The following is a 20,408-nucleotide window of genomic DNA, read 5'->3' on the forward strand; positions in this document are numbered from 1 at the left end:
CCTGTTTCAGAAATAAGCAGGGCCACCCTCAGGGCGGAGCCCACGTTCTGAGAAAAGGGGGTGTAAATGCGTGGTTTCTCCGTAAGTTGACCAGTTTGGCCCTGGCAGCCTGTGAGCTGTCTTACCAGGGGATGAGACTGTGGCGGCAGCTTGTGGCAGGCCCGAGGGCAGCGGGGAGAAAGTGACGGCCGAGGAGGAGGCGGGGGGCAGCCGCAGTTATCCACGGTGCCCCGGGAACACGGGAAGGCAGGCGGGAGGACGGGCCGTGGGTGGCCTGGGGATCCTTCGGGAGGCATGGCGGGAGTGAGGTGCGACCCCCGCGTGTGTTTTCGCGGGCAGACCCTGGTCGCCTGCCCACCTGCGGGTTGTGTCCTTCAGAGGGGTCCCCGTGGGAGGCCGTGTGTCACTTCTAAGAGGGCTGCCGCTGGCCACCCTGCCCCCGGCCAAGGAGGGAGCCAACAGTAAGTGCTGTCCCAGGTCAGAGCCCAGACCGCCACGTTCCGCCCAGCCCAGGCTGCGTGTCCTCACCTGGCGAGTGTCCTGGCCTGATGAGCCATGAGCTGGGCAGGAGGCCACTTCCAGGCAGGAGGTAGGCGAGGGCTCAGGGTCTAGTGGGGGCGACGGGCAGGACGTGGGCAGCTGCAGTCCAGGGTGAAAGGGCCTCCGTCAACCTGGGCTGGGGTGGAGCTTGGGGGAAGGCTTCCTGGAAGAGGCAACAACCTGCAGGTCTAGATCTAGATAAGGGAACGGACGGGGGAACAGCATTTGCAACGGCCCAGAGGTGAAAGGGGACTTCTGGGTTCTTGCGGGGAGGTCAAGGCCTGAGCCTGGGCTGGTCCCAGAGGGCCTGTGCCGGGTCTGGACTTGAGCCTGTGGGAGCCCTGGACGTGTTGTACGCGGGAGCTAACAAGGTCCAGTTCCAGAGAATTCTCCAGGAATCTGGGTTTCCAGGCTTCTGTTTGGTGCTGTTTCAGTAGAGCAGTGCTGCCCCGAGGCTCTCCCTCCCCTGCCTGTCCCTGCCCTTGTTGTCAGCAGGACGGGGCAGGACCGACACAAGCTGCTCTGGGGCAGGCCTGGGCCAGGGCTGGGGTCTCCGCGAGGCAGTGGTGGCAGCCTTGGGAATGCTGGCAGGTCTGAGCCTGGCCTGTGTGTGAAAGCGTGCTGTGCATGAGGGCAGAGGGCCAGGAGCCCCGCAGTTCACAATTCACTGCTGCGGGCTCAGGGAGGGAAGGGGCGGGGGGTGTCCCAGCATCCCCTAGAGCTTAGAAAAGCGGAAGGAAAGAAGGGGTGCGGGGGAGCCTCGTGGGCCAAGCTGGAATCGCCAAGAGGCTCACACCCCACGTTGGGGGGGATTCTCATGAAGCCTTGTGTCACCACCCCCTTTCCAAGGCGGAGGGGCCGGTTCAGTTCAGGGAGCGTTTGAGCACCTTCTGGTGCAGGAGAAGTTTGGGGTGAGGCCCAGGAGGAAACAGGGTCTGCAGCAGAGAGTGGGGGCCCTTGGGGGGCGGGTCTCCCAGGCCATCCGTAGGGACAGGCGAGGAGGGTGAGGTGTTCCCTTTGGGCCAGGGCTGGGGGTCCCCCGCCCCACCTGAATGAAGGTGCCTAAGAGCCGGATTTGAAAGCCACCAGTCTCAGTGAGCATCCGGGGAAACTGAGGCCCAGCAGTGGATGCCCGAGGCCACGCAGAGCCTGGGAGGGCTGCAGGGCCCAGGCGGCTTTGATGGGGCTCCCTTGTCGGGGCTGCCCTGGGGCCTCTCGTGCTTTGGAGGGCACCTCTGCTCGTTATTCGCCAGTAACCGGCTAATTAGTCATGTGGGGGGTGCCTGCCGCCCCAGGCTGCCGCTCCCCGGGCACTTTTTTCTTCTGGCTTCACTCCCTTTCCTCCCCATCCCTCTTGGCTCTCTGGTGCTCCTGCCCCGCGGCGCCTCGCCAGCTCCCAGCCCCCCATCCGCCCAGCTCCCAGCCCCCAGCCCCCAGCTCTGTGGAAAATGAATTCCATAAATCGTCGTCCTCATTCTCCTCTGGGCTCTGGGCCCTCTCAGGGGACACTGTGTGGGCCTTTGTCTGGAGGGTGCTGGGCTGGGGAGGGTGGGACCCCAGGGGAGGAGGCTGGCCCCCCACTCTCTCTCCGTGGGCCTGGGCTTGATGTTTCCCGAAGGTTGGTTAAGAAGGGCCCGTCACTCACTCTGCTGAATAAGTAATAAAAAACCCAGTAATCGTCTGTGGCCTGAATCCCAGGAGAGGGCAGGTACCTGTGGCTCTGGAGTCAGAACCAGCCGCGGTGGAGCCCTGGTGGGGGCAGGTGGCAGGCAGCCCCTCCTGTGTCCACCCCCTGCCCTCCCCAAACACACAGCCATGGTTTGGGAGGTCCTGTGACAGCCCTTGGTGCCCCGGCCCACCTCCTGGCCACTTCCCTCGTGGGCTGCTTCAGGCCATCTGTCTAGCTGGGCAGGGCAGCCCGAGGGGCTCTGGTGGGCCTGACCTGTGAAGGGAAGGGGCTCACGCACTGAGGCTCCTTATCGCCCCACCAAGGGCAGGCAGAAGGTTCTGGGGCCTGCCGGGGTCCCGGGCTGGAGAGGGGGCAAGGAGCCAGGCAAGGCGGTTGAGCCGGGGTGGGACTGGCGGTGCTGAGTGCCGCGTCCGGTCCTTCAGCCGTGATCCGGGCTGGTTTTGTCACGGCCACTTAACCCCCAGGAGGCAGAGGTGGCAGGAGCCCCCAGGCTCTTACCTAAAGCCCCTGCTCTCACTGTCTGGCCGGGGGGTGGGGGCGTGTGTGTGGGGTGGTCCCAGGGTCCCCGGTCCCGGGCTGGGAGCCACGCGCTGCTCTCGGTGGCCTTGCCCAGGCTGCGGGGTGAGGGGTCGGCGTCCGGCCGCTGCCTGAGCCAGTGACAGGCTGCAGATTCCCGTGTGGTCGGGGATAGGGCCGAGCTGGCAGGAAGCAGTTGTTCCTTCCCCGCTCCCACCCGTGCTGGTCATGGGATCGCGCTGTGACAGTGAGGCCGGGTGTGCCCTGTGGCCTTGCAGAAGTGCCGGGTCGCATCCCGGGGAGCCCTCTTCCTCGTCTGGAGGACAGGCGGTGGGGACGACGTGCGTGCCGCATCCTGCCCAGCACCCCTCGTCCAGACGCTGCTTTCAAGCCTGTTGAAAGGTCTTTAGCAGCAGAGGGGCCCCTGCTTCGGTCCCAGGGCCTGACTTGTCCGGGGGCAACCCGGGATCTGGGACCACCCAGGGAGGTCTTCTGGCCAGGACCTCCTGGAGGGAGTAGCCCCATCCAAGGCCTGGGGTCCCTGGGAGTGGGGCTGCCCCCGGGCCGGGCCGAGACCTGGGACTTCGCCTGGGGGATGGTGGACGCGGGGGGCCGAGGCAGGGGCAGGCCGGGCAGGCGCCGAACGGGGCTGTCAGGCAGGCTGGGCGAAGGGGTCCTGGGCTGGGACTGGGGTCCATCCCCGGGGCTGTGAGAGCCCCAGCTGAGCCCCATCTTTGCTCTGGTCTGGGGTCTGGGAACCCGGGAGGCCTGGCAGGGTTTGTGAGGTGCCTCCCGCCAGGGCAGCCCCCGCGGTGCCTGGCTCGGCCCCCTGCTCCCTTTGAGCCCAGCGCGGCCAGCGCCTCCTCTCCGGGCTCTGCTCGGATTTTATCTGATGGGAGCGAGCAGCCTTTCGGTGTCAGACTTGACTTTGCCGTACGTCCTGGCATCTGACTCATCAGAGTAATGCGGTGACCATTTTGCTAATTTGTTCATGAACTAATTAACTCTGGAGCCTTCTCTGGGCCCGGCACCTGGCCTCAGAGCCAGAAGGAAACTTGAAGAGAGCTCATGTCACAGGTGGGGAAACCGAGGCCTCCCTCGCGGCAGGGCGGCTGTCCCCATGCTGGCCCTGACGCCGTCTGGGCCTGCGACCCACCGTGTGCAGCGGCCCATTTCAGGACCTGCCCAGCTGTCCCGGCGCGTCGGGCCCTGTCGTCCCTGCTCGCATCACCCCCTGCTGCCCACGCCCCCCACCCCCCGTCCCTCTCGCCCTTTCCAGCCCGAGGCCATCCAGGCGGGGCTGGGACAGCTGTGGCCAGAAGGCGCAGGTGACAGAGGTGCAGGCGACGTGCCCCAGCTCTGGCCCCCTCCCAGCCCTGAGCTCGCCCCTGGCCAGCACCGCCTCTCCTGGACGCTGTCCCACTGCCCGAGGGGGTCAGGAGGGACGTGGCTCTGGAAGGTGGGCTGTGCTTGTCCCTGCTGCTTGTGGCAGTCCCCGCTCGCGCCTCAGCGTCCCCATCACCACTGGGCTATCGCCCACCCTGGCCTCGCGTGTTCCTTGCCTGACCTGCCCCCTGTGGCTCCTGGTCATCTCGTGTATGGGGGCCAGAGGTTTGTGCGGGGCCGGGGCATCTCCCGGACCCCTCGCGCGCCCGCTGTGGTCCCCGTGGACGCTCCCGCAGCCCCACGTCTCTCCCTCCTGCCACAGGCAGCGTGTTTTGGTGGCTGGTCCAGGGTCTCCCCCAGCCTTGCCTGGCTGAGCTTCCAGAGGGTGGGAGTGGAGCTGGCCGTGTCCCCACTGTGCACCCAGCACCCGGCACAGCGCTTGCGGCCGCGGGTGCACTGCGCGAACAAACGGTGGTATTTGAGGTTGATGGGCCGCCTTCTCTCCCTGGGGCGGGGGGCCCTGGGGCCACGTGAGTCATTTACCCGAGCAGGAGAGACCTGAGGTCCCCAGGGGTGAGCCTCAGAGTCTGTGTTGAGCCACTCGTCTCTCGTGGCCAGCTCCTGGCCGGGGTGGACGCCCTTGATGGTGGCCAAGCCTGGCTGTCAGGGCTCCAAGTGGGAGTTGCGGAAGCGTCTCCTCCTCCGCCAGAAGCCCTGCCTCCCCGTCCCCCGCCCCCCCCAAGCCTGGCTCCCACACCATGGTTCTCGGGCCCGAGGCGCCCTCCGTCCCAGCCATCCCATCCCTCCCCAGCTCCCAGCCCCGGTCTGGGCGAACGCTCGCTGTCCTTCGTCAGAGAAGGACGGGGCTGACCGCAGAGCTGGCGTCCCTCCTCCCACCCCCTTCCCTGTGACAGGTCCGGGATGGTATGGTCACCCTCCCGGGGCTGCTGGGCGCCCGTTTCCTGCAGGGCTCTGTCTGTGGTGGGGAGCCTCCTGGGGGTCTTCGTGTCTTGTGATGGGTGTACTGTGAGTGATGCCGCGGGTGAGTGGGCAGCAAGGCCGGCCTCAGAGGCGGCGTCCCCTCCCCTGGGGAGACAAGCCTTGGGCCCAGGAGGCACCGGCCTTGTCTGCCCACCCCGTTCCGTGCCGGAGGGGAGAGGTGGAAGGGGTCCATGTAGAGGATCAGCTAGTTTCCCGGCTCGCTGGTTTCCCATCTAAGCGCCCGGCCCCAGTGGGCCAGGGGTGCGCCCCGAGATGCTGCGGGCACAACCCTCTCCAGCCTCAGTTTCCTCATCTGAGAGGGGAGGGGGAGGAAAGGAGAAGGGAGAAAGCTCTGCTGGGGGCCTGTTGGCGTGCTCCTCGGCCCTCTCCCTGCAGGGGCGCCTGTCTCCGCCCTTTCTGTGACTTGCTGGCAGCGTTTCTAGGCAGGCGCCGACGGCGCACGTGGGCAGAGAGGGTCGTGTAGAGGGGACCCGGCGAGCACACCGCCAGGAGCCCGCATCCTGGGCCGTGCCAGGTACTAAGTGCACGGTCACGCTCGGCTGGCACGGCAGCAGCCGCCGTCCGCCTGAGCACAGCCCTCGGGGGACGGCCCCTCGCTGCCCCTTCCTGCGGTGAAAGCACCGGGTTGTGGGGGGCCGCTGGGCCTCCTCGCACCGGGGGAAGCGCCCACCTTCCAGCAGGTGCGTGGGAGGGGCAGGGCGCCGGCTTTCGGGCAGACGCAGGTGGCGTGAGTTTTGGGTAAACACAGTCGCGCCCTTTGCGGAAACCTCGGGCGGTAACGTTCTGTCACCTCTACTTGCTTTAGCAGTTTGGGTGGGGAAGAGCCTCTCCTAAGAACTTCACAGCCAGAGAAAAGAACGGCAAACCCCCCGAAAGAAGGCAGGCTGTGCTGTGGGCATGGTTGCTAGGGCACCCCCCTCCCGGACGGGTCTTCTCCCCCGCCCCCCTCCTCCTCCAGCATGCTTTTCTAGGTTCTTCCACCGGCGGGATGTCATGGATCTTTCTCCCTAAATCTTGAGCTGAGCTGAGTTTCCGAGGTCCACGGCGTCTTGCCCAGACCTTCCAGACCAGGGTGCAGAAGCCGTGAGGTGGGAACCCGTGTGTCCCGGCAGGGCAGGAGGTCCATGAGCTGGGATGTGGGCTCTGGGCCCTAGCTTGCGGCTCTGGCTTTTGAACATTGCATGAGGATCTCCAGGTCCTTTCTCCTCTCCGCCCCCTCCCCTCTCAGATGAGGAAACTGAGGCTGGAGAGGGTTGTGCCCGTCCGAGGTCACCCTGTGGGGGGCGGGCAGTCCCGCAGCATCTGGGGGGGGCGTGTCTCGTGGTAAAAGGCTGTGAGGTTTTGGGTGGGCAGCGTAGCCAGGGTCTGGGTGCTGGAAGGGAGGAGGTGGGGAGCTGACAGCTCCTGGTGGGGGTGGGGCGGGTGCGTAGCCAGGGGCTGCTGACGATTGTGGCTGGCTGCACATGGGCCTCGGGAAAGCCCCCCACCCCGTGTGCCATCTCTCAGGGTCCTCTCGGGGACCCCTGCTTTAAAGACAAAGAGATGGAGACTCAGGGTCACGGCCGCTGGCCTGCTGGTGCCCGGCCGAAACCCCTCTGCCCCACCAGCTGTTTCCCCGGGGGGCAGCGGTGCCTGGGCGGGTGACCGAGGAAGCATCTGGGTCCTGGCCCTGGGTGCGCTTGGAGTGTGGGGCAACCCTGCCCCTGCGAATGGGATTTGGCAGGTGTGTCCACCCCTGAGAAATGCAGCTGCACCCGGTTGTGGTGTGAGACTGGGCGTTTTTGGCCTCTCTCTGGGTCTCATGCCGACCTTGGTGTGGATGGCAGGCCCTGGTGCTGTGTGTGGCCAGGCACCCTGCTCTTCCTTGCCGGGGGCACTGGGGGCCCAGTGGCTTGTGCTGTGTGCGGGGACTGGGGCCCTGCTGTCCCTCGGTGGGCCTGGGATGGACCGGTTTTACATCTGACCTTGGTGGCTGCCTTGGTGGGGGTGGCTCCGAGGAGCTGGGTGGACTTGGGGAGGGGCAGTTGGCACGCTCCATGGACGGAAGGGAAGATGCTTTGGGCAGAACTCACCCCTCCGTTCACAAGTCCCCCCACCCTGCCGTTCATTCATCTTGCCTGGGTCAGGCCCGACTCGGGGCACAGGTCCCATGCTGGGGAGCTTGGCTGGTGGGGGAAGGCACACACACGGACGCTCAGCATTGATGAAGCTGGGCCCTCCGTGTGAGCCCATGGGTAGCCCAGAGGTGATGGGTCGGGGTCAGGGGTCAGGCGAGTTACCTCTGGGAGCATGGCTCTCTCTTGGCCTGAGCCTTAAGACTGTAGGATTTTGTCTGGCTCCAGCTTCTTGCACCCCTTCCTTTCTGGGGGGTGGGGTTGACACTTGGTCAGCATCTTCTAGGCCAGGCCTTGGGGGCCGTGCTGCGCCCGGTCGCACAGGAAGACTGAGGCTGGGAGACGCCAGGCCCCGGCGGGGAGGCGGCCAGGGAGGGACTGCGGTCCTGGAGGCGATTCTCCGGGTTGGCGCTTCCTGGGTGGTCCCCTGCGCATGCCCCGCACGCATGGGGAAGGGGCGAGGGCCTTCCTCTCCTCTGCATGGCTCGCCGCCCCTCCGGGTCCCAGGGCCTTGGCACGGGCTCAGGAATCCACATGATCTCCAGCCGGCTCCAGCTTCCTCAGCAGAGCGCAGGGCAGGGCTGCTCCTGTGCTCCCCTGGCCCTTCTGGAACTTGCTACCTCTGGTGTCAGTGACAGAGCGCCTGGCTGCGGCGGGCTCCTAGGGCTGACGGAGCGACCCCCTCCCTGGCACCAGCCGCAGCTGCCCCGGCCCTGAGCACCCTCGGGCAGCATGAGGCCGGCCTGGGGCCAGCGCTGCAGGGCTTGGCGTGGAAGGGTGGGGATCAAGCGTCCCCCACCAGGAGGCTTGGGCCTTGTCCCGAGCCGGGCCAGCCTGACCTGGTCTTCTTGCTTCTAGAAGCTGCACCTGGAGATAACAGTGTTGGGGTCTGAAGGGCCGGGAGGCGCCGTCCGTGGACACATGGGGAACTGAGGCCCGGAGCGGAGGATCCCTTGCCTGAGGCCATGCAGCACCCTGGGACCAAGGCCTGCCCCCTGCCTCCATGCCCTTGGAGGGGGCGGCCGGGTGGTGGCCTCGGGCCTCTGTGGCAGGTGGCACAGAGCAGTAAAGGAGCCAGCTGCTCATAGACGGGGCGTGAACCTTTGCCAAGCTGTCGGGCTGCCAGGGAGGGTGTGGTGGGCTTCTCTCGGCCGGCCTCCGAGGTGTGCCGTGGACTTTGAGTTTGCCTGGAGTGCAGTCTCCCGGGCCTCGACTTGCCCAGCTGTGCAGTGGGTCCGTGGGAGCCCACGCGCCCACTGAAGGGCAGAGACGGCCTTAGCGCCCGCAGCGCCCGTGCTGCCTCGTGGCAACCTGTTTGCACCTCTGGTTCTGGCGTCACCCAGGGCCCCGGCTCGGCCAGCGCTTTTTGCTGATCGTGCAGGAACTGCTAATTAAGCTAAATCGTTCCCAGAGCTCCCTGACATCAGTCCCCGGGATCGGCCCTGCCGGAGAGCCTCGCTCAGACACTCCCTGCCGGCTCGTTGTAGTTTGTTATTAAACAGCCCTGCTCGTTCACCCTGTGGAGGTGCCAGCGTGAGCGCTGGGCTCAGGCCCAGGCTGCCCGAGCTCAGCTGCAGCGGGTGTAGGCCTGGGTCTTCTCCGTCTCCGGGGTCTCTTTCCACCGTCGGAGGGGCAGCGGCAGGAGTTTCCTCGCTTTGAGTCCCGGGGTCCGGGGTTGGAGGAGGCCCAGGCCCTCCGTCTGGGGAGCACCAGCCCGTTTCTCACCTGGTTCTCACTCCTTCAGTTACGGAGGCTCCTTTCCCCGCTTGTCACTTGCATAAGATACGGGGGTGGGGGGTGGAGGTGGAGGAGAGGCCCTGAGTTGAGTCCTCTCGCTGGGCCCTGTCCCCAGGCGCCCCTGTCCCTGCAGAGGCCTCCTCCCGGTGAAGGAGGACACGCCGGTATGTGGCCCTGTCCTGTCTGGGCTCCCAGTGGCCGGTGCCCCCACCGGCTCAGCAGACGGTCGGTCGGGGGCTGGACAGAGGCGTGACCAGGCTCCCAGGAGGAGGTGAGGCCCCTTCCAGGAAGATGGGAGCAGCTCTCACTCCGGCCATCCCAGGACTCTGGTGAGTTCGGCCCTGAGGGCCTGGGGCTTCCCTCCCGGGGCCGGACGGCCCCTTCCTCGGGGACCTCCCGGTACTGGGATGGGGTAGACGTGCACCCTGCAGGGTAATGGGCCAGGCAGCAGAAAGTTCGGAGCGCTGGCTGTCTCTTTGAGTGAAATCGGGCGCCGTTCCGTGGGTGGTGCACACGCGTGTGTGGGTGTGAGGGACGAGGGCCTCTGGGGTCCTGTCACCCTGTCCCTGTGAGGTCCCCATGCCCCCAGCCCAGCCCAGGGTCTCCTCGCCCCTCGGGTGCTGACCGGGTTTGGGAGTTACGGGCCTGGCTCTGAGGTCCAGCCTGGGGCGGCTGGGTCCCTCTCGGCCAAGTGACCTCGGGAAGTCCTTTTCCCTCTCCGGCCAGGCGGGCACCGTCGTACAGCTGCCCTGCCGTCCCCTGCAGCCTTGAGGTTCAGAGGTGGAACAGGAGGTACGGGCCGGGGGCGAGACCCCCTCCTCCCAGCACAGTCACGCACGTACACATGTATGTGCATAGACACGTGTCTCCGTGTGCGGCGAGCACGGTGTTCAAGGCTCTGTGTCCCACCGTGGATAACACCCTCCTCTTCCCTCTCCGGCTTCCAGACTCTGCTGGGTCTGAAGACCTAGCGGGGTGCTGGGCTGGGGCTCCCGGGCACCTGGGGAGGGGATCCTGTTGCCTGACATGCTGGGATGCAGCCAGGTGTGGCCCCTGGTCTCCTGATGTGGGGACAGGGAGGACAACCACCTGTCTGTCCCCATCGGGGGCATCTCTGGAGGCTTCAGAGGGCATGTGGGGTGACGTCTATCCACGGTGGGCCCTGGGGGAGCCTGAGTTTTGATGACCTCGGGCCTGAGTTTGAACCCTGGCAGACCGCTCTCTCCCCGGCAGGAGACCCCTCTGGCTGGCGGTTCCCGCTACTGGGAGCACCGGGCCCCCCCTCCCTCGTGGCCTGCTCCTGCCAGCCTTGCCCCGCCACTGTGTCCAGACCGGGCGACCCCACCTGGTGCCTCCTAATTACCTTCCTTATTTCTGTGCCGGTTCACACTCCATCCCCCTGTGGGTTCTCTGCTGCGTGCCCAGGTCTAGAACAGCACCTGGTGTGGAGAAGACACCTGGTCCCCACCTGATGAAGGGGGTACAGTCATTTGGAATTCTGTCTCTCTGGGTGCCGCCGGCTGTGTCAAGCCTGTCGGGATTTCAGAGAGACCATGGTGTGGTGGCCCGTCATCCTTCCTGGTAACCGCTGAGCTGTCTGAGAGCCAGCTGGGCATTGTGCTGGCCACTGGCAGGGGGCACCCGGGTAGGAGCGCTGGGCGCGTGGAGGCCCAGGTGTGGCAAGTCTGCAGGTTGGGAAGGGCTGGTCCCGGCAGGACCTGGTGGGCGGTGTACCCAGTGGAGCTCTGACCATGGCAGGGCCCCTCGTCCTAAGAGAGGATGCTGCCGAGGGGGGGGGTGCTGCCAGGCTGGGTGGCTGGGTGAGGGGTACAGTCACTGTGGGAGTTGGCAGTCACTGCAGCGTCCCCTCCACTGACTGGTCCTGGATGTCTCCTGGGGGCCGGGGGCCAGGCTGTGTCAGGCCTGAACGGCAGGCGGCTGTGCCGGGAACCTCAGCCCCCTGGGCTGAAGATGGGGTGGGGGAGGGTGGCTGGCACTGGGGGCCCTGGGCTGGCTCCGGGGGTCAGCAGCTGGAGGGAACCTGGGCACAGCCCCTCCCTCCCAGGGACGCACGGCAGAGGGCACGTGGAGAGGGATTTACCTCCACGGTTGACCCTGTCCCAACTCAAACTCAGACCCCCACCCCAACTAAAACCCTCCCCTCCTCCTGGCCCAGTGCGGGCAGCCAGGTGTGGTGCCAGAGTGGGGTCCCCGCTGCCCCCGCTCCTCTAGGTGTGGCCTTGGGCAAGTCCCTCGCCCTGACTGGGCCTCAGTTTCTTTCTGTGGGTGGGGCTCAGCGGGACCATTTTTTGGGAAGCAGGGGTGTCCTTGAGTGGGAGCTGCCATCCCAGGCCCCTCTTGTGTTTGCTTAAAATTCAGCCAAGGGATGCAGGCCGCGTGCAGGCCCTGGGCTCGGCTGGACCCGCGTGCTGACCGTGAGGCCCGGGCGGGCCGGGCTGAACCTCCCCTGACTCGGCTGTGCCTCCCGGGCTGGTGAGGAGCGGCCCCGGGGTGCGCTCTCTTTCTAGAACGCGATCTCCCCGAGCTTGGCCCCTGGGGGGTCCGCTGAGCGCTGGGCCAGCTCAGGGCCACGGGAGGCTTGGGGCAGAGCAGGCCTGCAGTGGCCCGGGGCCGCGGGGCCGGCCTGTGTACCTTCGAAACGAGCCAGCCTGTCTGTGCGCCCCCGAGGACGAGGGCCGCATCTGGGTCGGGCCGGGCAGGCGGACGAGAGGGCCGCGGCCCTTCCTGGGCGCCGCTGTGTGTCGAAACTGGTCGCTGACGTGGCTGCCGTGTTGAAATAAGTGCCTGTGGGTTTCCCAACATCCTGCCAGCTGTCACAGGACCGCGTGTCAGGAGCCTGGGTGCCAGGCCTGGCCGGGGCCTCCCTCTTGGGGTGCCCAGTTCCCCGTTTTCTCCCCGGGGAAACGAGGAGAGACCGCCCCTCCCCTACCACCACATGGGCGGGGCAGAGGTCGTGACATCAGGGCAGGGTGGCATTACCCTGGGCCCACGTAATCCTTGTGACCTGCCCATTTTACAGAAGTCGGGTGGCTTTGGCGTGGAGGGCAGGATTTGAGCCCAGGCTTTGGAGTCTGGGAGGGGAGGGGTGGAGAGAGGAGGAGGCGGGCCAGGATGTCCCGCTGGCCCGGGGGGAACACACACCAGCCTGGTGGCAGGGGGCGGTGGCCGAGGGTCCTGGCTCCCATGCCCTCCGATAGACAGCCCTGGACTGGGGGTTTGGGCCCTTTACTGAACGGCCCACCTTGGGGAGATGGTGGGAAGTGGGCCTGGGGCTGCCCTGTGCATGGGCAGCCAGTGACCATGGTGACTGCAGATTCATGGATCATCCACTGTGCTCCAGGCCCTCGACTTCTGGGGCTCGTGGAGCCCGGCCTGTAACCTCCTGGGGTGGGTGCTCTTATGCTCAGTGTTTAGAGAGGAAACCAGGGCTCAGAGAGGCCAAGTGACCGGCTGGGGGCACACAGCAGGGGGCAGGGAACCGGTGTCTAGGCTGCCAGCCAGTGAAAGCCACGCTCTCTAGGATTCTGCTGGGTCAGGTTGGGAGGAGGTGGTGTAATGGAAAAGTCCACCCCCGGTGGCAGGTCCTGGCCCTGCCATTCTGAGCTGTGCAACCTCTCTGATCCCTGAGGGACCTCTGCCAGCTTGGGTGTGGAGCGGGTTGAGGGTTGGAATCTGGCTCTCTGGATTAAGAGGAGGAGGACAGGGGCTCAGGACCGTCTTCCCAGCGCGGTGCTCCTGCAGACCCCAGCCAGGTCCCCTGTGGGGTGGGGCCTGGGGTTCTAGGAGCCTGTGGCAGGCCTCACCCTGACTGTGGCGTCTGCCCGGCGCCCGTTGGCAGGGGAGGGGCCCTGGAGACTAGCCTCCTATGGATGAGGAAGTGGACACTCAGAGAGGGTGAGGGGCTGGGCTTGGGCCACACAGCGAGGCAGCCGCTGAGCCCGGGGCCTGTGGACAGAGGGTGCGTCGGGAGACCCATGCGCTGGTAAGGTGGAAGCTTCAGTGGTCTGGTGGGGAGGACCACGCAGGTTCCAGCCAGTGACACTTAGTGCCTTCACTGGGGCCGGGAGTGACAGTGACGGGGAGAGCGGTGACCCCCGAGGTGGCTCTCGGTTCCTGAGTGCCTACTGTGTCCCAGGAACTGTGGTTGATGCCTGCCTGCTGTACACCAGGCGCTGTGCTCAACTTAACACCATTTATGTCCCTAAACAACCCTGTCTGGAGGCTTTATTCACCCATTTTCCAGATGAGAACGTTGGCGCCCAGAGAGGTGACGTTGCTGACTGTGGTCCTTGGTCAGGAGGAGGTGGGGCTGGACTTGGCCCCTGGTCTCAGTGCCTCCGGTGCCAGGGGTTCCCTGCGTGAGTCTGGTGCCCTCCCTGGGCCTCTGGCTGGGGTGACTGTCCTCGTGGTGGGCCTGCATGCAGGTCTGTCCCATCCCCCAGCTGTGCACAGAGAGCCCAGGGCTTGGTTTGCAGGGATGTAGGAGCCTAGTGTAGGTTATAGCTGGAGGGAGGCAAGTGGAGTCTCTGACAGGAAGGTAGAGTACCCTTCCTTCTGCTTCATCACTGACTGACTGGGCCCTCTGGGTTCCTGGAAAAGGCCTCTGGCTCTGGACTGGTTGTCCCTGGCAAGGCCTGGCCTTGACTATCTGCCTGTCCCCAGCACAGTGGGGGGCAGTGGGGGGGAGTAGGCGTCCCCACTAGGGAGTGCTCCGTGATACGTGAAGGAACCGAAGCCGAGGGCACTGTCCCCTTTCGGAGGATGAGGACACTTAGACCCAGTGGGGTTGGGTCAGATGCCCGTGGGCCCCACCCCACCCCGCAGCTGTGAGTTGAGCAGCCAGGACTCGAACCCAGATCTGTGGGCTGTGGGACACCTGTGTTCACCACCTGTGGGGATGGATGAGGACAGGCCAGCCTCGTGGTCACTCGTTCACGTCCACTGCCTCCTGGCCACTTTCTTCTTATGCGACATCTCTTTGTAGAAGAGGAAATAAAGGCTTAGAGGGGTTGTTCAGCCTGCTTGGGGTTGCACAGCTTGTCAGCACCTTAGGGCCTCTTTGGAACTTGGTGCTTGCTCAGTTGGTTCTTAAGGACTGTGGTGAATCCTGCAGCCTGTATTGGCTCCTTCCCACCACTCATCCCCAGTCCATTTGTCCATTTGGTCTTTATTCAGTGCCTGCTGTGTGCCAGGCCCCAGGGATGCCTGGTGAACCAGTTGTGGCTCCCACCCTCGGAGCCCCCAGTCTCAGACTAGTGGGCTGGGGACACCCTGTGGTGTGGTGAGTGCCCTGTTGAGGGTATGTAGTAGAAGACATCCCTACCCTGGCTGGGAGAATCAGGAGGGCTTCCTGGAGGAGGTGTTGTTTAAACGGGGTTGGAGTGAGCCAAGAGAGGTGTAGGGGGAGTTTCAGGCCCAGGGAACAGCATGTCCAAGCCTAGAGGTGAGAGAGCTTGTGTGTTCCTGGAAATGACTCGGTTCCCAAGCCTGTGGGTGGAGAGTGGGCAGGCTCAGATTGGGGAGGGCCAGGGGCGCCGAGGTCTGGCGAGCAGGAGGGCAGGAGGTGGCTCTCATGGCCTTCGTTGGCCTGGCCTGGCCCAGGAGACCTTCCTGCTTCCAGAATGACAGTGGCATCTGGGCACTCAGCTGGCCCAGTCCTGGTCTGGCAGATGGGTGAGCTTCTTGGGGGGAGGCTGAGGGGTCTCCTGGTGGGCCTCAGCCCGTTCTGGAGCTCTGGGGTTGGGATGCTGAGGCAGGTTGGTCCTAGGTAGCTGGCAGAGGCTTCAGGCAGGCCCTGGCCCAGAGTCAACCCCAGTTCATCTCAGGGTTAGCCCAGGGACCACTCGGATGGGTTGTCGTTAGAGCTCGGGCCCGAGTGATGCTGGTCAGGCGTCTCATCTTATAGCCGAGAACACAGGTGGGACGACGAGCAGGCGTGGGGCTGGGCAGGGGACCCCCAGCCCTCCTGGGGCGCCTTCCAGCCCACGTTGGGGGAACCTTCGAAGGGCTCTGGGGCGGGTGGGGTTCTGGAGGAAATCAAATCCTCATTTGGCCTTGAGAGCACTTTTGGTGGGAGAGTTTGTGCACGTGGCTGATGGGGGAAATGCTGAGATTCTGTAAAGTAACCTTTACCTCCCCCCGCCCCCGCCCCACCAAAAGAGAAAACAAAACTCAAGCACCTTGCAACGCCGTTACCAAAACCAAACAAAGAAAGTCAAAACCAGCCATTGAGTCCCACCCACCCAAGGTTAGCTTGCTGGCTGCCTTTTCCCTCCACCTGTAGACAGATAACGGCCCATCTTGGTGTTTATTATGCTTTAAATAAAAATGGAATATGGATTTTCAGTGTCTATAAAGCTGAGGTCTCCGGTGGCAAGGTGAGACTCCCCCTTTCTTTTGGTGGAGGAAAAGGAGGCCTTTGGTGTGGGGGGTTAGGCCCTCCCATGGCCGGTGGAGGAGAGAACCGCTTCTTGGAGACTCTGGACCCAGCACCCAGGATCCTGTGCCAGCCACAGCCCCCCAACCCTCGAGCACTGCCGACTCCCCTGAGGGCATTGCCAGGTGGGGGATTCGGGGGCTTCTGGGCCCCCAGCAGGGCATGTGTGTGTGCACACACACGCCTTGACCCGCATGTGTGCTCATACCTGTCTGCGCTACCCGTCTCGGTGTCTCCATCCCCTGTGGGGTGGAGGATTCCGCCGTCGCCCGCTGTCTGTCCCCCTGCTGGCACGCTCTGCTCACCTCCCTCAGACCCGCACCTTGTGCCCAGGCAGCCTTGGACCCCTGTCTCCCCTGTACTGACCCAGCTGGGTGGCCTTGGGCAGGTTGGACTTTGTGTCTCCGAGCTTCACTTTTGCTTCTGTAAAAAGACAGTGATGCTTGTAGAATTTCTGAAATAGCTGGACGAACTACATACACGTTCTGAAGTGCTCCGTGTGGGCTCCCGGGCACTGGGCATTCAGGAAATGCTGGCAGTGCCCCTGCCTGGCTGGCATTTAGCAGTGGACCTTGGGGCACCAGACCGCTTGGGGGAGGGACCCGGCCAGTTTTGAGTAGCCTCCGGGACCTGGTTGGGGACAGAACCCCAGGCTTCCTGCTTCCTAACTGTGGGACCAGGGAGCCCCGCCCCTGTTCCCTTGGGCCCCCAGGCAGTGTGGGCACTCACAGCTCTCCGCTGGCACTGGTGGTCATCTGTTGGGTTGTTTGTTGATAGGCTAGCTGGCTACTCTTCCGGTGTCACTGTGGGCCGTTCCCCAGCGCAGGGGTCACGACCTGTCCTGGTGACCCCCTGACCAATGAGCAGGTGAGAATGGGGGTAGCCCGGGTCCCCTCCCTCCAGGGCCATCGGGTTGAGGCCCAGAGCGGTGCAGGGTCCCCACGTCGAGCTTCCCCGTGGGGCAGGCCCCGCTTGGAGCTCGCCCTGAGCTCTGGCGTGCAGTGCGCTCGCAGTGAAGCGCACACATCGCCCACGGTCTGGGGCACCCAGAGCGAGCTGGCCCCCGTCAGCCCTGGCTCACCTCTGTCACTTTGCCCCCCTCAGACTTCACGGGGACGGGCTGTCAGGACCTGCTCTTCATGCAGCCCTGGCCCGGGGGTGCGTCCATTTCTTTGTTTCATCCCAGGAGGCAGGAGTCTGCCTTTGTCAAGTTCACCGTCAAGTTCACTGTCAAGTTCACCGTGTGTGTGGGCGGTTAACTCGTCCACAATTGTCGCTGGCCTCTGTAGCCCCTGCCCGGGGCTGCCACGGCTGGGGAGCATATGTTCATGGGCAGCGGTGTGCCCAGGGGTGTCTGAGTTATACCCTCCACACAAGATGGGCGCTTCACATCCTATTGTTAACCGCGCAGAGCCCGAAGGCAGATGAAGCCCCTGGGGTTATGTGCCTTGGGGGGATGTGGGGTGTCGGCCCCTGTCCCCATGCCCCATCGCCAACCTGTGCAGGATTTGGGGGAGTGGGGAGCCCCCCGTCCTCCAGAGATTTATCATGTTCACCCGCGAGTCTGAGTTCTCCTTTTCTAGTCCGCTGTGTGTGTGTGTGTTTTCGTGGGTCATGGACCCCTGCTGCCCAGACCGACCTGTGTCCCGGGAACCCGTCCCGTCCCCTCGGGTCGGGGAGGGGTGTTCGGGAGGTGGCAGGTGCTGAGAAGGTGCCTGTGTGGCAGGGCTGGCTGGGGGCTGGGCGGGGCTGTGGGCGCCCGGCCACCCTGGGGGTCGAAGCCCACGGTCCTCCCCACACCCTGCCCTCCCAGATGGGGGCTGCACGGTGGACGGTGGTGCCATGGGTGCCGAGCAGGTTTTACACTGACTGAGTTTGGGGATTAGGAGTAGCTCAGCAGGAAACTGGCAGCCGCCACGCCTTCTGGGCAAGGCAGGGAGGGGCCGAGGGCGCGGGCTCCGGGAAGAGGCGGGGAGAGGGGGACCGTGGGTGCCAGGCCACCCCGGCCTGCTTCAGGGGTGCATTCTGGGACGGGTGCTGTCATCATGGGGAGAGAGGCGTGCTCTCCATCAGCTGGGGCCACGCAGGGGAGCCAGGCCGCCCCGGGCGTAGCCTTGTGATGGTTGTGTGCAGGTCCCTGGGGGGGGGTCCTAGCCCCCGAGCAGTTTCACTCTTGCCCCCCGAGGGGCCACACACTCCTGTCTCTGGAGGGTGGAGCAGGGAGAAGAGGTGGCCCGTTCCTGGTGGCCTGCAGGGAAACGAGGATGCTTCCCTGGTCCCCGTCCCCGTGGAGCTATCCCCGGGGGTGGGGGGAAGTTGATGCCCGTCCAGACCGTGGCAGTGCCTGGGGGCAGGTGTGAGGTGTAGCTCTCCCTTTCTCCCCGGCTGGCTGAGACGTGGCTCACCAGCGTCGGTCGAGAGCTCGGTTGCAGCCAGAGGTGGGGAGCTCTGACCCCCGCGTGCTTGGCCTGCTCCGCTCCGCAGGGCAGCCTGGATCTGGGCTTGTGGAGGGAGGCTGGTTCCCCGCACACCGAGGGCTCTGGATCCCAGAGGTGCCGCAGCCTGACCGTGTGTCCATCTGCCTCCAGGATCCCGCAGACGTCCTGCCCACAGGTGGCCCTCCTGGCCCCGCCCGGCTGCCTTGTGGATCCCCTTGAACCGAGTGCAGGGGGAGAGCCAGGCCATCCTTGGCTGTGACTTTGTTTTGTTTCCTCGAGTCGGATTGTCCGGCTCCATCCTGTGCCCGGAAGAGAGGCCTGCTCCTGCCTCGGTGGGGCCCCTCGCCCCTCGCCTTCCCTCCGGCGGGGGTGGGCCCTGCTGACGTCCGTGCAGCACTCAGTCAGCAGCCGCCGCCGCTGACGGTCCCTGGCCCGCTGACACAGCTCCAGGGCCGGATTCCGGCCCTCTCCCGCCTCGCTGGCCCTCCTACCACCCCCTTGCGCGGCAGGAGCGGACCTGTTTGCTGTTCCCTGTCCTACCTGCTTGTCCCTGCTGTGCTCTTCCTGGGCGCTTTGCCTTTATTTCCCCTTCGGACCCCGCCACCGTTCACCCTGCCCCCGGGGGTCTGTCCCCACTTCCTGTGGGCTTCCCGCTTCCTACTGCTGAGGGAGCGATGTCCATGCCTGGGGACCGAAGGGGGCACAGACTGCCTCAAGGTGGGTGCCCGGCACCGGGGGCTCCTGGGCCAGGGCCGCCCTTGCTCTCTGGCCGCGGCGGCACAACGGGGGAGCCTGAGGAGGGCCCCGCCCCGGATGGTGGGTGGGCGGTGGCCCTTCTGTGTCAGAGGCCCACTGCAGCCCTTGTAGCTGCGGTGTGGCCGCCCTCTTAGAGAGGCGTTTGCCACGCTCCCCTGACGGCTGGCAGGGCCTCAGCCTCCTGGCCGTCACCCCTTCTCGGCCCCCCTGGTTCCCGGGAGGAGACACGACACTCCTGATTGATGACTGAGACCTCGGGCCCGGCCTGAACAGCAGCAGAGCTCTGGCCGAGACCCTCCTTGGGATGGGCTTCCCTGTGTGGCCCTGGCCAGAGCCCGAGACCCAGAGGCCTGTGGCCTGTAGGGTGCCAGGGCCCATTGGCCTACCTGGCCCCTAGGGTGAAGCTCAGCCTCACAGGGGGAGGGCAGAGGTCCGGGCCTGGGTTTGGGGGGTGCCCAGCGCCCTCCTTGGTCGGTGGGCACACTGGCCTCTGGGCTGGTGACTCGAGGAGGGTGTGGGCCCCAGCTCCCAGGCCCTTCCCTGCACCGCTCCCCGGGGCCTGTGGGGTCTTTGGGATCGGGCTCCAGCCCTGCAGGGGCTACAGTTCCTGGGTCACCCGCCTGAGTGTGACCTACCCAGGCCCCTCCTGGGGGCCCCTTTGTGGCCCAGTGCCTGGCCGGCCCCCTCCCCGGTTCCCAGGCCCATCCTGCCGGCCGCCGGCATCAAGTCTGGACAAGTGTGGCGTGTGTGTTCAGGGCGGCCGCCTGTGGAGGGGCCGGAGGTGGCGTGCCGGCCCTGTGAGTCACATGGAGCCTGGGAGCCGGGGCGGCGGGGGCCCGGCCGTGGGCGGGCGTGACAGGGCACGCTGCCGGCCTGGCCCGGGGGACTGGTGCCCGGGGGCTGCCTGCGCCTCCTGGAGGAGCTGGGACAAGGCCCAGATCTGGGGTTGGGGTCTCTGAGACCCAGCCTCCCCTCCCCGGGCTGTGCAGTGGGGGGCAGGGCTCCTGCCTGCAGCCCGGGTCAGAGCCTCACACGGAGCAGACGCTGCCCAGGTGCCTGCCTTCCAGGCGGGCAGAGAACCTGCTGGGGGGGGGGGGAGGAGGACGGGGAGGTGGGGAGGCAGATGGGCACGGAGTCCGGGCCCCTGGGTCGGGTGGGTCAACGTCCCTAGATGTCCAGGGGGCAAGCATGGCAGTGGGCTCGGTTTGAAGGGGCAGACGCCGCTGTCCCAGGGCACCTCCAGGCCAGACCCCAGCCCTCCTGTGCCCGGGCCGTCCCGCTCCTGTCCGGCTGGGGATAACGCTGGCCACCGAGGCCTGCTGAACACCTGCAGACCCCTTCCCCCGGGTCTCGGGGGTTAGAGGCCAGAGTACAGGCCTCTGTGGTGCTTCCGGGCCGCCAGTCCTGCGGTTCGGGGGGCTTAGAGCTGCAGGGGTTCCAGGGTCGCCATCAGCCCCATCTCCTCCTGAGGGTCAGCACCCCGCTCTCCTGCTCGTGGCAGAGACAGCAGAGCCCCAGGGGCAGTGGGAGTGTGGAGGCCCTGCTGTGGGGCGTGGTGCCCATCACGCAGGGCATTCAGACAGAGCCGGGCCTGAGCCCGGCGGAGCCTCTTGTCGGATCTGTGACCCAGGCACTGTGTGCCTTCTGAGCCTCGGTTGCTGCTTCTGCAAAGTGGGAGGACTCCTGCCCTTGAGGGCCGGTGTGGGCACCGCTGCAGGGAAGGAGCGGCCTGCAGGCTGGGCTGGGGCACTGAGGTCCTGGGGCAGGTGGGG

The 20,408-nt window shown here is 65.7% G+C and overlaps 1 protein-coding gene across 2 annotated transcripts in view; it reads left to right on the top strand.

Annotated features, from left to right (window-relative positions):
* The window catches only part of RXRA (retinoid X receptor alpha), a 99,108-nt gene that overhangs the window by 32,264 nt on the left and 46,436 nt on the right, over positions 1 to 20,408 (top strand). The window lies entirely within an intron of this gene.

This window comes from Mesoplodon mirus (assembly GCF_964341445.2).
Source record: "Mesoplodon mirus genome assembly, chromosome: 1".
In the NCBI taxonomy this organism is placed as follows: Eukaryota; Metazoa; Chordata; class Mammalia; order Artiodactyla; family Ziphiidae; genus Mesoplodon; species Mesoplodon mirus.